Source organism: Dermacentor albipictus, chromosome 5, assembly GCF_038994185.2.
Source record: "Dermacentor albipictus isolate Rhodes 1998 colony chromosome 5, USDA_Dalb.pri_finalv2, whole genome shotgun sequence".
NCBI lineage: Eukaryota > Metazoa > Arthropoda > Arachnida > Ixodida > Ixodidae > Dermacentor > Dermacentor albipictus.
Window position 1 is genome coordinate 54,153,845 of NC_091825.1, and position 12,500 is coordinate 54,166,344.

Here is a 12,500-nt window from a genome sequence, read left to right on the forward strand (position 1 = left end):
GATCTGCCATCGTATCTCGCGTAGGATGGCTCGTCCGTTTTCCGTGTGACTGAGCCGGATTCTCTGATTAGAGATGTGGGCTTCGATGAGCTCCTCCATTGTGTTGTGGGGGCCCATGTTTAGCAGTTTTTACGTGGAAGAGTATATGGATATACCCAGTGCTCGTTCCGTTGCCTTACGAAGCATCGTGTTTAGGGTGTCCCTATTCGCCTTCGTCAGCTAGAGATACGGGGTGGAGTAGGTAACCCGCGACACGACGAAAGCACGTACCAGGAGCATGGCATCGTCCTCTTCAAGGCCTCTCTTTTTGTCAGACTTGCTCCGAATCATACCAAGTATCTGTTCGGTTGCAGTCTTGATATTCGTGATGGCAGCCTGTGCCTTCCCGTCGCTCTGAAGTAGTAGGCCGAGAATCCTAATCTGCTGTGTTGGCTTGATGGTTGCTCCGGCGATGGTGATAATCACGTTCGGCGGCAGCTCCTTCTTGGATTTTCCCGGTTGGATCATGAGCAGCTCTGATTTCTGGGGAGCGCAGCTCAGTCCGCACGACTTTGCGTACTCGTGCACGGTCGTTGCCGCCCGCTGCAAGACTTCCTCCATCCAGGCATATATCGTCGGTATATCATCCAGGCATATATCGTAATATCGTCAGCGTAGAACGCGTGGTCCACGCCTTCGATTTGCTTGAGTAGATCGGGCAGGGGCAGCAGGGCCAGATTGAAGAGCAGGGCTGACAAGACCGATCCCTGAGGGGTGCCCCTATCGCCGAGCTCGACAGGGTCCAGCTTCTCCTCCCCTGTCCTGATGGTCGCCGTTTGGTTTCACAGAAAATCTTTTACGTAGCCGAATGTCTTTCAGCCACACCGGGTCTTGTTTAGATTCCGCAACACGCTCGCGTGGGGCACATTCTCAAACACTCCCTTCAGGTCGAGGGCGAGTATCCGGCGCGGCGCGTGCCTCGTTGCCGGCTTGCCAACCAGTTCGTGGAGTTGGATCACCACGTCTTGGGTGCTGAGATGTTGCCTGAAGCCGTACATCGTCTCCGCCATCTGATCCGTTTCTTCGAGGTGCTTCTGCAATCGGCGAAGGACCATGCGCTCCATCAGCTTTCCCACGCAGGATGTCAGGGAGATGGGCCGCATGTTGTCAATCGTGAGGGCCTTGCCGGGCTTTGGAATGAAGCGGACCTCGGCGTCCTTCCATTCCTTCGGCAACTGCGAGCTCTCCCAGGCTTCGTTATTGTGCTTTAGGAGGCCACGGGCCGCTGTACCACTCATGTTACCGAGTAGTTTGTACGTTATGGCGTCCCTGTCGGGTCCACTTCTCTTGTTACTGTCATCTATCGCTGTCAACAGTTCCATCATGGTAACTGCCCGGTCCAGTTCTTCGTTGTCGGGTCCTTCGTACCCCTCGGGCACCGGGTACTGGCCCTTCTCTGTCTTTAAGTACTTGGCCTTCAGGTCTTCCAGGAGCCTGCGAGCGTCTCCCTAGTACGTGTTCAATACTTTGGTGAGGTTGCGATTGGTCGCAGTTTTAGCACTCAGCGGGTCGATCAGATGCCTCAAGAGACAACACGTGTTCGGCGTCGAGAGCTTGACCTGTAGGCCGTCGCAGGTCTTCAGCTAATTATCCTAACATATTTTGGCCACGTGCTCGGCGATATGTTCGTTCAAGACTGCTATGCGCTTGGCCAGCTTTCTGTTGTGTCTCTGACGTTTCCACTGCCGTGTTAACGAGTGTGGGGCCGCCCACATGTGGGTCAGTCTGGCGTCCACGTATAGTGTCTGCGACGTCGTTGCGATTTCTTGGGTAAATTTATCGGGGACATTCTTCTGGTCCCTCTCCCTTTCGGTGTAGGTCCTTTGTGTTTCAGCTTGTCACGATTCTTCCTCGGACGCCTCTTCTTGTTCTTGGGTAAACTTTCTCATCTTGTCCCAATCCGTGATCCGCGCCATCCCCAGCACAGCCCGATATCGGGAACCTCGGATCGTGATGCCGATGACGCTGTGGTCAGACCCGGGGTCCATTTCTTCGCTTCTCCAGGGGACGTCTAGCGTGCCCCATAAACACGACAGGTCTGGCGTGGTGTCCCTCGCGGCACTGTTGCCTCTTCTGGTGGTTACGTCCGGCTCGTTCAGGAGGGCCATCACGTGATGCTCCATTGCTTTGGCCAGTGCTTTTCCTCTCTCGGACTGAAACTTATAGCCCCACGTTGTGCGTGGAGCGTTAAAGTCGCCGAGGATGAGGAGCGGCCTGGTACCCGCCAACCATTTCGCCTGGCTCACGATGTGGTCAAATTCGTACTGCCGTTGTGAAGGCCGACAGTACGCGCTCACTACAAATAAATTGCCCGAAGCGCCAATTTCTCTCACATGAATTTCGACCAGCGTGTGCTCGCATCCGCCTTGCGCCGTGACATGTTGAGTTGCCGCTACCTTGCGGCGGACGAGCACCGCCGTTCCGTTCTCCGTGGGGTCCGTGTAAGTGACGTACCCCGGGAGTATTGGTTTCCCGTTTGTTTCCTATAGAGCAATTACATCGGGCTTGTTTCCTTGCCCGTCAATGTGTAATAATAGTTCCGCCTCTTTCTTGCGAATCCCGCGGCGGTTCCATTGGAAAATAACGGTGGTATCCCCCCCGGTCTTCTTCTTGTGTTTCTTATTTGGCTTCTGCATCATCCTTTCGGGACGTCTCGAGTCGATTGCGCCTTTTCGCGGTCGCGCCTTTGATTTTTTAACACTGTTCCTTTTTCAGGGACGTGAAGCGGTTCCTCACCGATGTTGAGGCTACTTTTGGCGCTAGGCGCTTGTGCTTCACCGATGGCGCGTGAGGCTAGCTCTCTACGCCTCGAGTCAGGCGTCCGTTTTGCCTAGCCTTTAATTAATTTGGGAAATTGCGGCCAAAATGACCGTCAGCACTCCTTCCCGCGGAATCTGTCTCGTTGCCGTGGTCGCGGTCTCTGCGGTGGGCGCTTCCTCTCCGCTCGCCGGGCTCATTTCGGTGTCCATCGCCTCTTCATTACTTGACGCACGTTGCGTGGCCCCAGCCTCTCCCGCCGCCCACCCTAGGCGGGGCGAGGGGGGTCCCTCCACGGCAACCTGCGCAAGCCTGCGGCGTTGTTTGCCGCCGGGCTGTTGTTTTGGGGGCTTGCATTTGCCGAGCTGCCGTTATTCGCGAGCGTTTCGATCTTATTCATAAGCGCCCGTATCTGGGCGTTTTGCTCCTGGATCTGAGCGTTTTGGTGCTCTATGATCCTTTTAAGTTCTATCAATTCGCTAGTGTCCTTTTGCGGATTCGCTTGTGAGTTAAGCGGTTGGGAGGGGATGTGCGGTGGGAATTCGGTGTCACTGGTTCGAGCGATGGGAGACCTGTTGGTCCAGTCCACCTTTTTCTCGGCGATCCCTCGGCATCCGATTGACTCGCTCTGGGACTTCGAAGTGGCCCCGGATCTCGAACTGGTCCGGGAGTGCGAGCGGCGGTTGCCGCCGCCGTTGCCGCCCCCGGATGGTGTCTTCGATCGCGAGTGACTCCGGCGGCCGCTTCCGCCGCCACTGTTGTTGCTGCTGTGGCCTGGCGTGTGTGACCGGCTCCATTGTTTCGATGCGCTACGGCGGGGTCCGCCTGCAGGACCTCTCTTGTCTCGGTTCCTTCTCCCGGCCTCTTCCTCCACTCGGCGCCGTTCCCAGGGTCGCCGACGGATGAAGTAGGGCGTCTTGAAGCGGGCTTTGCAGGCGCTGTCCGCGGTCAGGTGTTTGCCTCCCCACAGGCCGCACTTCGGGACACATCTGTGGGCTTCGGTGGGGTTGGAGATTCCGCATCCTCGGCAGATCGTGTTCGAAGGATCCAGGCACATATCCATTCTGTGGCCCACTCTACCGCACGCCTAACATATGTCGACTTGTTTTCTGTGCAACCTGCACTCCGTGAGCAGATTACGGTATCTCACATAATTGGGTACTTTGTGCCCTTCGAAAGCAATGACGACTGATCGGGTCTTACCGATTCGGTTTGCCTGTAGGCCCGTTGCTTTATGCTTGTGCACAACATTGTCCTGAATCTCCTGGGCTGTATCCTCGAGCGGGATGCCTCTTACGACGCCCTTCACTATGCCATGGGGGGCCGCTTCGTAGGTAATTATTTCCTGCGCCGTGCCGCGTATGTCGATCCTTCCTACTTCAGCGTATCGGTTGGCGTCCTCTCTCTTGGAGGTGCTCACCACTACGATATTTTGCTGCAGGCTGGGGCCCACAACGTCTTCACTTGCTTCATTGGCGGGGATCTGTGCTGCCGCCGCAGTTGCACGACTTAGTTCAACGCGAGTCACGTCGCTCACATGGAGCCCGCCTTGCGGTCGGAACACGATCCTTATGTCGCCGCGTGGCAAGTCTGGCATGCGCGCGCCCTTGAACAATTTGCCCTTGTTTATACGTTTCGCCCTTGAGTGACGTGTATCGCTGCCAGTGGCGTCGCCGCCACCGAGGTTGCTGCTCCGGCTGTTGACATCAGCCATGGCCTTGGCGCCACCTTGGCTTGTTTGAAGTACGGGATTTTGGCCTATCTTGCCCATGCCTTTGTGCCTGACTCTGTCACTGGCAGTTTTCCAACCTTACGATCTTGTGCACTGGTCCGGCGAAATTTCGATGCCGTCCACCTCTACACGTATTCACCGATTGTTCGATGTTCCGCTGGTGGCTTCACCGAGGCTCGGGCTGGGCCTACCGCTCCCCGGCCAAAGCCGAAGTCGCCGTTAGTCCCAGCGGTGAACGTTCCTCTCGGCACACTAAAGTCCTCTAAATTCGGAAAAAGCGGTCTCCTACCTCGGAATTTGGGTTCCCGGTGGTCCACACAACTTCATGCATCCGGTCAACGCACTTTAGCTGCCGTTGCCGTGAAGCGTGAGAAGCAGTCAGGGATCTTGGAATGCTCTCGCATTCCGCTCTTAAAGGTGAAGCTTAAGCGCCCTCCAATTTTTTTTAGAAGCTGCACCGTCTTCGGGATCAGTTCATACTCCCCACGGCGTTCCTCGTAGAAGCTAACCCTAGACGCTGTGGAGCATTGTTTCGGCTTTAGGATTGGGCCAAGTGGTCACATAACAGGTTGGAATCATTTTCGGCGGAGTGAAAAATAATACAAAAAATTAAAGAAGGTGTAATGCGTCGTCACAACGAGGCATCCTTTATCGCACCTAAAGTTGACGAGACATGATGCCGTTTTATGGAGAATGGTGCCAACAGACATGTTGCTGCACGGTACACTGTTCCACACAATGTGTCCAACATGCTAGGACTGCGCCAGGGAGAAATGCTCAGTGTCATGCATTCTATGCGATATGGATATGGCAAATGCAGGAGGCTGTACCTTCGGTCATGAGCGCTTGCGACGGTCGCTGCAAGCACTAGTCGTCAAGTGTATGGAACATTAGAGAGGGGATCAAGTTCATTCTAAACACCCGCCCTGGTTTCTCAGTGGCTATGGTGTTGGATCTGCTGAGCACGAGGTCACGGGAACGAATCCCGGCCACGGCGGCCACATTTCGATGGGCGCGCAATGCGAAAACACCCGTGTACTTAGATTTAGGCGCACGTTAAAGAACCCCAGGTAGTTTTCCCCAGGTGAATTTCCGGAGACCTCCACTACCGTGTGCCTCATAATCAGAAAGTGGTTTTGGCGTGTAAAACCATACAATAATAAATATTCACCAGAAAGAATAATCGCTCTGTTGAAAAACTTTATTTATGTCGCAAGAGTACGCTCATATTTTGAGGCATATAGTACAGTTTAAAATTAGATGCCGGAGTGCACCTAGTAGTCGCCTTCACCATCTGGGCAGAGGTCTCGGCTGTGCTCGGGAACGATGACGCCACACGTGTCGACAAACTGGTCAATGCAGTCCTGCGGCACCGCGTCCTTTACTTCTTTCTGTGTCCACAGAATGCATTCTGCAACATATTCGCGATAAAAATATCAATTGAAAGTGCTACGATGACTCGGTTAAAGTGAAATGAACCATGACATAAAAAAAGGCGGGAGTTTCGCCCCAAGGCATAACACTGACCGAGATGGCATGGTTAAGCGTAGTTCTGGAACTCTTTCATTTGTGGCCTCTACTTTGAGATGCCACCAAAGGAATGTTTGCTAGGCTTGGCAAGAATATCTATAGGCGGAATCCAGCCAAACAACCTGATCACTTTGCATGTTTTGTTTTTGTTCGTGTGTGCTTCTCAAAAAATGAATATTAGTATTAATAATGCCGTCTTTTTAAGACGTGATCGTATCTTTCAACAGTCAGCAAAGCTTGTGAATATAAGATAAAATAATCAACTCATTTATTGGCATATCCACCATGATGGCCGTGACTCGCAAGTTGGATGAGCAAAAACAGCAACAATAACAACCGATTCTCGAATGGTGCATACACTATACGCGGCTGCAACAAGTTGCGCTACGTAACACGCAAGGCGACTCCTGCTGGTTACAAGGCCTTGCCAGCCACGAAACGCATCACCAACGAGGAAAATTCTGAAAGGTGTTCTATTCGACCTGCTGGGGCAAAACTCCGTGGCCTAATGGTTAGAGCATCCGGCTTCTTTTCTAGAGGTCCCTTGTTCGAATCTGGTCATCGGACAGTTCTGTTTATCACTATTCGTTCATATCTAGGTATTTATGGTACGGATACATATATGGAAAATCACGGCGATGGCGAGAATTTGCCTGGAGTACCTTCATAATTGCTGTCGTAAGAAAAGCTACCAATATTTCGAATATGCACGTACACAATGTATACAGTCGCCATAGAGAGATAAATAAAAAACCGTGGCATTAGAAAAAAAATGTAACGCATAGATATTATTAACAGTGTTTATTTTAGGCAAGTGGTCTTTAGTGGGACTAGGAGCTAACACTGTACTGGCTTGTCTAGATTGCTTATGTATTATCCATGTAATCCTTGGCCCTCCGAAACCCTCACAGGACGTAGATTCCTGGAAGTTTTACATTTCCTTGCGCAGTGACATCCACCTCCAAATTAGAAGCCCTTCATCGTAATCTGAACGATAAAATATTCTCATTTTTGAGAGCTGCAGGTGACAGCATATGAAAACGACAAGTGAATATGAGGAACACTTGCGTCGCATTAAATTCACAATACAGGAGATGGCCGCAATGCTATTACACCTGTAGGCGTTCATGCTGCTGCGTGCTGCCTTTAAGGACAATTAAGCCATGCACTGGCTCCACAGCTGAAGCCTTCGCATAACGCATTACATGCGTTTTTCTCGAACCTGCCTACTGAACTAACAAGGGGATGGGCTACGATTTTGAGACAAATCCAGACCGATCCTATCCCTAGCTCCCATCGGCTATCCAAAATCTACCCAGATGAAATCCGACCAAGCTGCCAGCACAGCAACGACACAAAGTCTACCCGAAACACATTCTCATGGAATGCGAGGGAAACCCTCCTCCACAGTCAGTACTGCCAACTCCCTCCCACGAGACATGGGGTCACTCCTGTCGATGACTGACTACCAGATTCAGGCAGAAGTAACTGGCTGGGCCGAAACGGTCATGGCAAGCAATTGGCCAGCACCTTTCGGACCACCGGCAACCTAATTTAAGGAACTCGTTATGCTGTAAATAAAATTTTTTCTCTCTCTTCCCAGGACAACATTGATCACATTCCGTTGTTGGTGACAGAATAAAGGCAATTGCACATACTTCATGTACAGATTCAGGGACTTCGGATCTCCAAAATAACAGAGCTTCCTGCTACGGCGTGTTATGTAGTCGGAATATAAGAGAGAGGCATGGAATTTCCCACAAAAATGTAATCAAAGCGAGGAATAACTGTTTATGAGATGCGTCAAATATTTGCACTAGCGATTTGAAGAATGCATACAGCTGCTTGTGTTTGCACTCAAATCATTAGCTTTTAGCAGGCACGAACTGGCAATTATGTCACTACAGGAAACAGTTTTGTTGGTATTTAGGGTGCTGCGTCTTCGCCGGCTTTAAGAAATCGTTCTGAAAATTGCTCGTTATAAGTATATTCGATGAAGGGAATTGTTGACGACATGAGCGCACCTGTTCATGCACGGGCAAAATTAATGCCATGTTTCCAAGTTTCTCTTGGCATATTCACTAAATGTTTCGAATAGCTTACGATGTCCGTGATATTCCATGTCCAATACGACGCAGGTCTTGTAGTCTGTGTAGTAGTAGCGGCCTTCCCTAACTGTAGGATCTGCAACAAATAAAGCTTTTCAATGCGCAGTTTTGCCGCCGCTATCTCAGAGGCTAAATATGTACAAACATTTTGAAGCCAACATGGGAATCACCTGCTTCAAATATACAATAATCAATGCTGAAGCTCTGTAGAGTTCCCATTAACATGACTAGTGTACAGCACGAACATACGCACATAACTCTACAAGCGGAGTCTGGGTGCAAGGGCACGTATTCAAAAGTTTAATTAGTTAACTTACGAATTTGCCTACCCTTAAGTAACGAGCTTTGTAAGTGTAAATAATATTTGGTTAGAATGTTTAAAGTAGGTTGCAGAATCAGTGAAACGTTAGCAACAGGATAACCAAAGAAAAAAAACGCTGCGTCCCTCTACCGAGGTTTAGCACACTGCAATTCTCTGTAAGTCTCTTTAGCGATACAAGATTTCGTTTAATGGTTGGCTACAGTCCTGGTAAACAGCGAAACTTGTCATGTGTGTGCATAAAAATGCAATTTCATTGTGCCCAATGGATTATTGTGAGGCTTGCTGTAAATAATACACAACAGAGTATTTGAACAAATTGCGCTTGTGCTTAGGATTGGCAAAATGCAAGAAAAAATGCACATGTACGCAAACTCTACATAGGTTTTTTTGAAGGAGATCCAAACGACGGGACAAGGAAAGACAACGCAAAGACGCAGGCTAACAACCAGTTTATTTTTTATGTCACGTCGTTTAGCGCTGCTCCACATGAGTTTCCAACTGTGCCAACAAGCTGAATTTCCAACCCTTCTTCATAGGCCCACGCCAATGACAACGGTATTTGAACGCGATTTTGTGAAGGTCTGCAAGCACGCTGCAGATTCTTCCCAAATGGTGGGTCATACAAATACTGCTGGGTCATAGAAATCTCGTGATAGGCGCATGCTGCATACTCCCGTGGCTGATGTTGGATGCCACGCGTATGACATTAGTTATATAAATGACCTCACATCTGAAGTCGCCACTAAGGAACTTTTAAGGTAATATAAACAAAAATTCGGCACGTCATCATTCCGCCAGCTCGCTTCGTGCCGCGCTTTTCTGCCACCCGTGTTTTTCTTGTTGGATACATGATCTCTGTCATTTATTGTGGCGATTCCTATGGGTCAGGCAATCATGGAAGTGACCGCTAGAGCTTACAAATATTTTCAAGCCCTGTGGAAACATTAGTTGCAAATTTTTTTCAGTGACTGCTAATGATGCTTGTTTTATAATACAGAACACACTTGACATTTCTGCGTTGATGTCTCGCGGTTCGCAGCCACCTCAGCTGTTGTGTGCCTCTCAGCATAGCTGGCGAATGGTATGGTGCACAAACATATATAATACATGAAGATAGCGTTGTGACCTGTCCTGGGCATAAGTTTAGACAACAAATGATATGAAACGTTGAGTGAGTATAAAATAAATAGAGTTGCACGCATGGAATTTAGCGATATGGCATTTAATTAACTGTTTTACGATCATTTTGCTTCGCATAGGTTTTAAAATGCACACTGGATTTACCATATGTACTTTCCGCATCAGCATTTTTGCGCAGATTTCAATTCAAACGAGACAAGAAAGCGCCGATTAGCGTTGGTTCCGACAGGTGCGTTGGATCTGTCGTACATTTTTGCCATACACTTTCACATGTATCTTAAAGAAGTTGAATTTGCTCATACGACATCGTATGAGATACACTATAGGCTAGTTCACCGTAGTTAAGCCGCAACCGGCTGGAGATGTAAGGATGAGCTCACACCAAGCAGGTCTTTTGGCGGTATGCAAACGCTATTGTATGTTATTTTCTTACCTCTTCCCACGCCGAAGCTGAACGTTCCAGGTTCCTCTTCGGCCTTCACGTAGAAAGGAATGTCTTGCCTGCAAATAAGAAAAGGACTATTCGTAAAAAATGATTTGATCACGTTGAACATATTTGCGCGAGTACAGACCACGTCCTGCGTTCTTGAGCATGGGAGTAGTTTCGCTGCTGGTGCTGCTGATGATTATTTGTTGGCAGCCCCTTTGAAAAGGGACGGTGACAAATCGTCACCTCCATGTATTTTGATCAGGAACTCTACCTTCTGCGCAACAAATGTGGTTCTGATAAGAATTATTCAGACGAGTCTCCACTTGCATCAGTGTTTGTTCCTGTAGACTGCAGGAACTGTTGTTGTCCCTTATAGTATACGACTGAAACTAAAGGAACTGGCGTTGTGGATGCTATGGAGATGCGGGCGCTGAGGTGCCGAAAACACGAACACCGTCCGCGCAGTTCAAGACTGGATGCTTTTTTTCTTTTGAGCACTTTGTGTTAATTTTACAGCGAGGCTGTTAAGGGCTATTGCCCCCAGGATCGTATCGGTGTAGACACAAAACGCGCCGTACGTGGGCGATATCAAAGATAGTGCAATGCGGGACCGACCTGTGCCGGAGATGAATCAAGCGTTAAGCACTCGCCATACGTAAGCCGATCCCGAAGATAGTGCAGTGCCAGGCTGACCCATGGCGGAGGTGAAGCAGGCGTTTAGTGGCCCACATACACAGCTTCGCTGGTCATCCTTCTTCACAGAATGGAAGAGCACCAAGTTTTTTCTTAGTTGAAGCAAGCCGCTACATTCACGTGGTATTACATAAACTAACACTTCAAACTTCTGCTCTGCAGTAACGAAAAAAACTAGCAATTGGCATCTCGCTCTTGCTTTAGTTTTCGTGAAATAAAAGGAGGTGAGTACATTGCTGTTCGTGGACGATGAACAAGGACAATTTGTGATAAACATCACGACATTTTTACGCCACGGGGTGCCATAGGTGGCCACGATAAAGAGAACTCAACACCAGTCGCAACCTATATTTCTTGGTGAGAGCTCACTCGACCTCACGCTTTCCAAAATCCTACACTATCGGCCATCAATCTAAGTAAGACTCAACAAATTTCTACTCATCCAGGCTCACTGATATTCAGACTATACTCAGCAGTCTCAGAGACTCACATAGATACACTCAGATACTCAGCAGTCCCATCTACTGGCAATAGAGGGTTCCGATCGTTCATGCTCACAAGAACTGTACTTAGCCGAATTCCCCCGCAACACTCCCTGATCGCCCATTATTCAAGCCACCAGAACGTACGCGCGAAAGCTCCATCGCCGACATTCAATTGAACTACAGTTCATGGGAGCACTGCTGAAAGTCCTGCTCACTTTGTTCTTGAAGGCTGCGTTGAACAGTGAGCCATTAGGAAGTACGTCACTCCGCAGAAACGACTGGTGCACCCTTTCCACTAGCGTTTAGACGCACAGCACGACAAGGAAACGAGCAGTACCGTGATGTGAGTTGTCAGCCTCGCCGAACGCTAGCCAACATGCTTCGCTCCCGCGCGAAAGGAAGAGCGCCTGAAAAACAGGGGAGCGGTCGAGCAAGAACTTAACGGGGACGATGACGGAGTCGAATGAACCTACAGCACTCGAGAAACGCGGACAGCGTCCATTTCGCTCACTGCTCGTAACACTGCGGCACATAGCACAGTAGCACATATCTAGCCTCGTCTGACCTTGGCCGCAAATGTGAAAGCGAAAGCATACACATCATGCAAAGTGTCTTGAAAAAGAAAGGGAGCTTTAGCTACAACATCTTTACTCCTTACCGTACAACATTTTAAGCACTGTCCCCCTCAAAGCATTCCCATCTACTGGCAATAAACTGTCCCGATCGTTTCTTCCATTTTTTGGAAAATCTCCTGGAAGGAACTTTTTTGGATGGCGCGCAAGTCTCTTGACGCATTGTCCTGAATATCATTTATGGTTTGGAAAGGATGTCCTTTCAACGTGGTTTGAAATTTGGGAGAGAGGAAGAAGTCGGTTGGGGCTAGGTCTGGAGAATACGGTGGATGGGGAACAAAGGGAATGTAATGTGTTGCTAGATAGCTGCGGACAAGGGGCGAAGCGTGAGCCGACGCATTGCCACTTTTGCACTAATCCATCGAGCAGCTTTTGCACATGCTCGCTTCGGCGGCTGTAGCTCGCCAACTAAAGGTCAGAGCGAAACAAAGCAAATGGCCAGTTTGTTGTATAAACCTCCCGCTACGTGCATTCAGTAGCCGAGGCTCGCTCTCTCTGCTGGTTGGCTGGCTATTTCGAAAGTTGGTTCCTTTATGAGCACACCTCGTACACTATTCGCGTGGGTCCAGACGTCTCGCGCTTCGCAGCGAGCCTTCCCCCCGCCTCCCATTCAAAACGGCCTCCAGCGTTCT

The 12,500-nt window shown here is 49.6% G+C and overlaps 1 long non-coding RNA gene across 3 annotated transcripts in view; it reads right to left on the reverse strand.

Moving 5' to 3' along the window:
- Nucleotides 1-5,711: 5,711 nt before the first annotated feature.
- LOC135913233 (uncharacterized) overlaps nucleotides 5,712-12,500 on the reverse strand; it is a 55,033-nt gene continuing 48,244 nt past the window's right edge. For all 3 annotated transcript variants that reach the window (XR_010567917.1, XR_011514809.1, XR_010567916.1), the window contains 3 exons: nucleotides 10,062-10,129; nucleotides 8,162-8,242; nucleotides 5,712-5,939 (listed from right to left, as the gene is read on the reverse strand). This is a non-coding gene — a long non-coding RNA (uncharacterized lncRNA). The remainder of the gene's footprint in view (nucleotides 5,940-8,161; nucleotides 8,243-10,061; nucleotides 10,130-12,500) is intronic.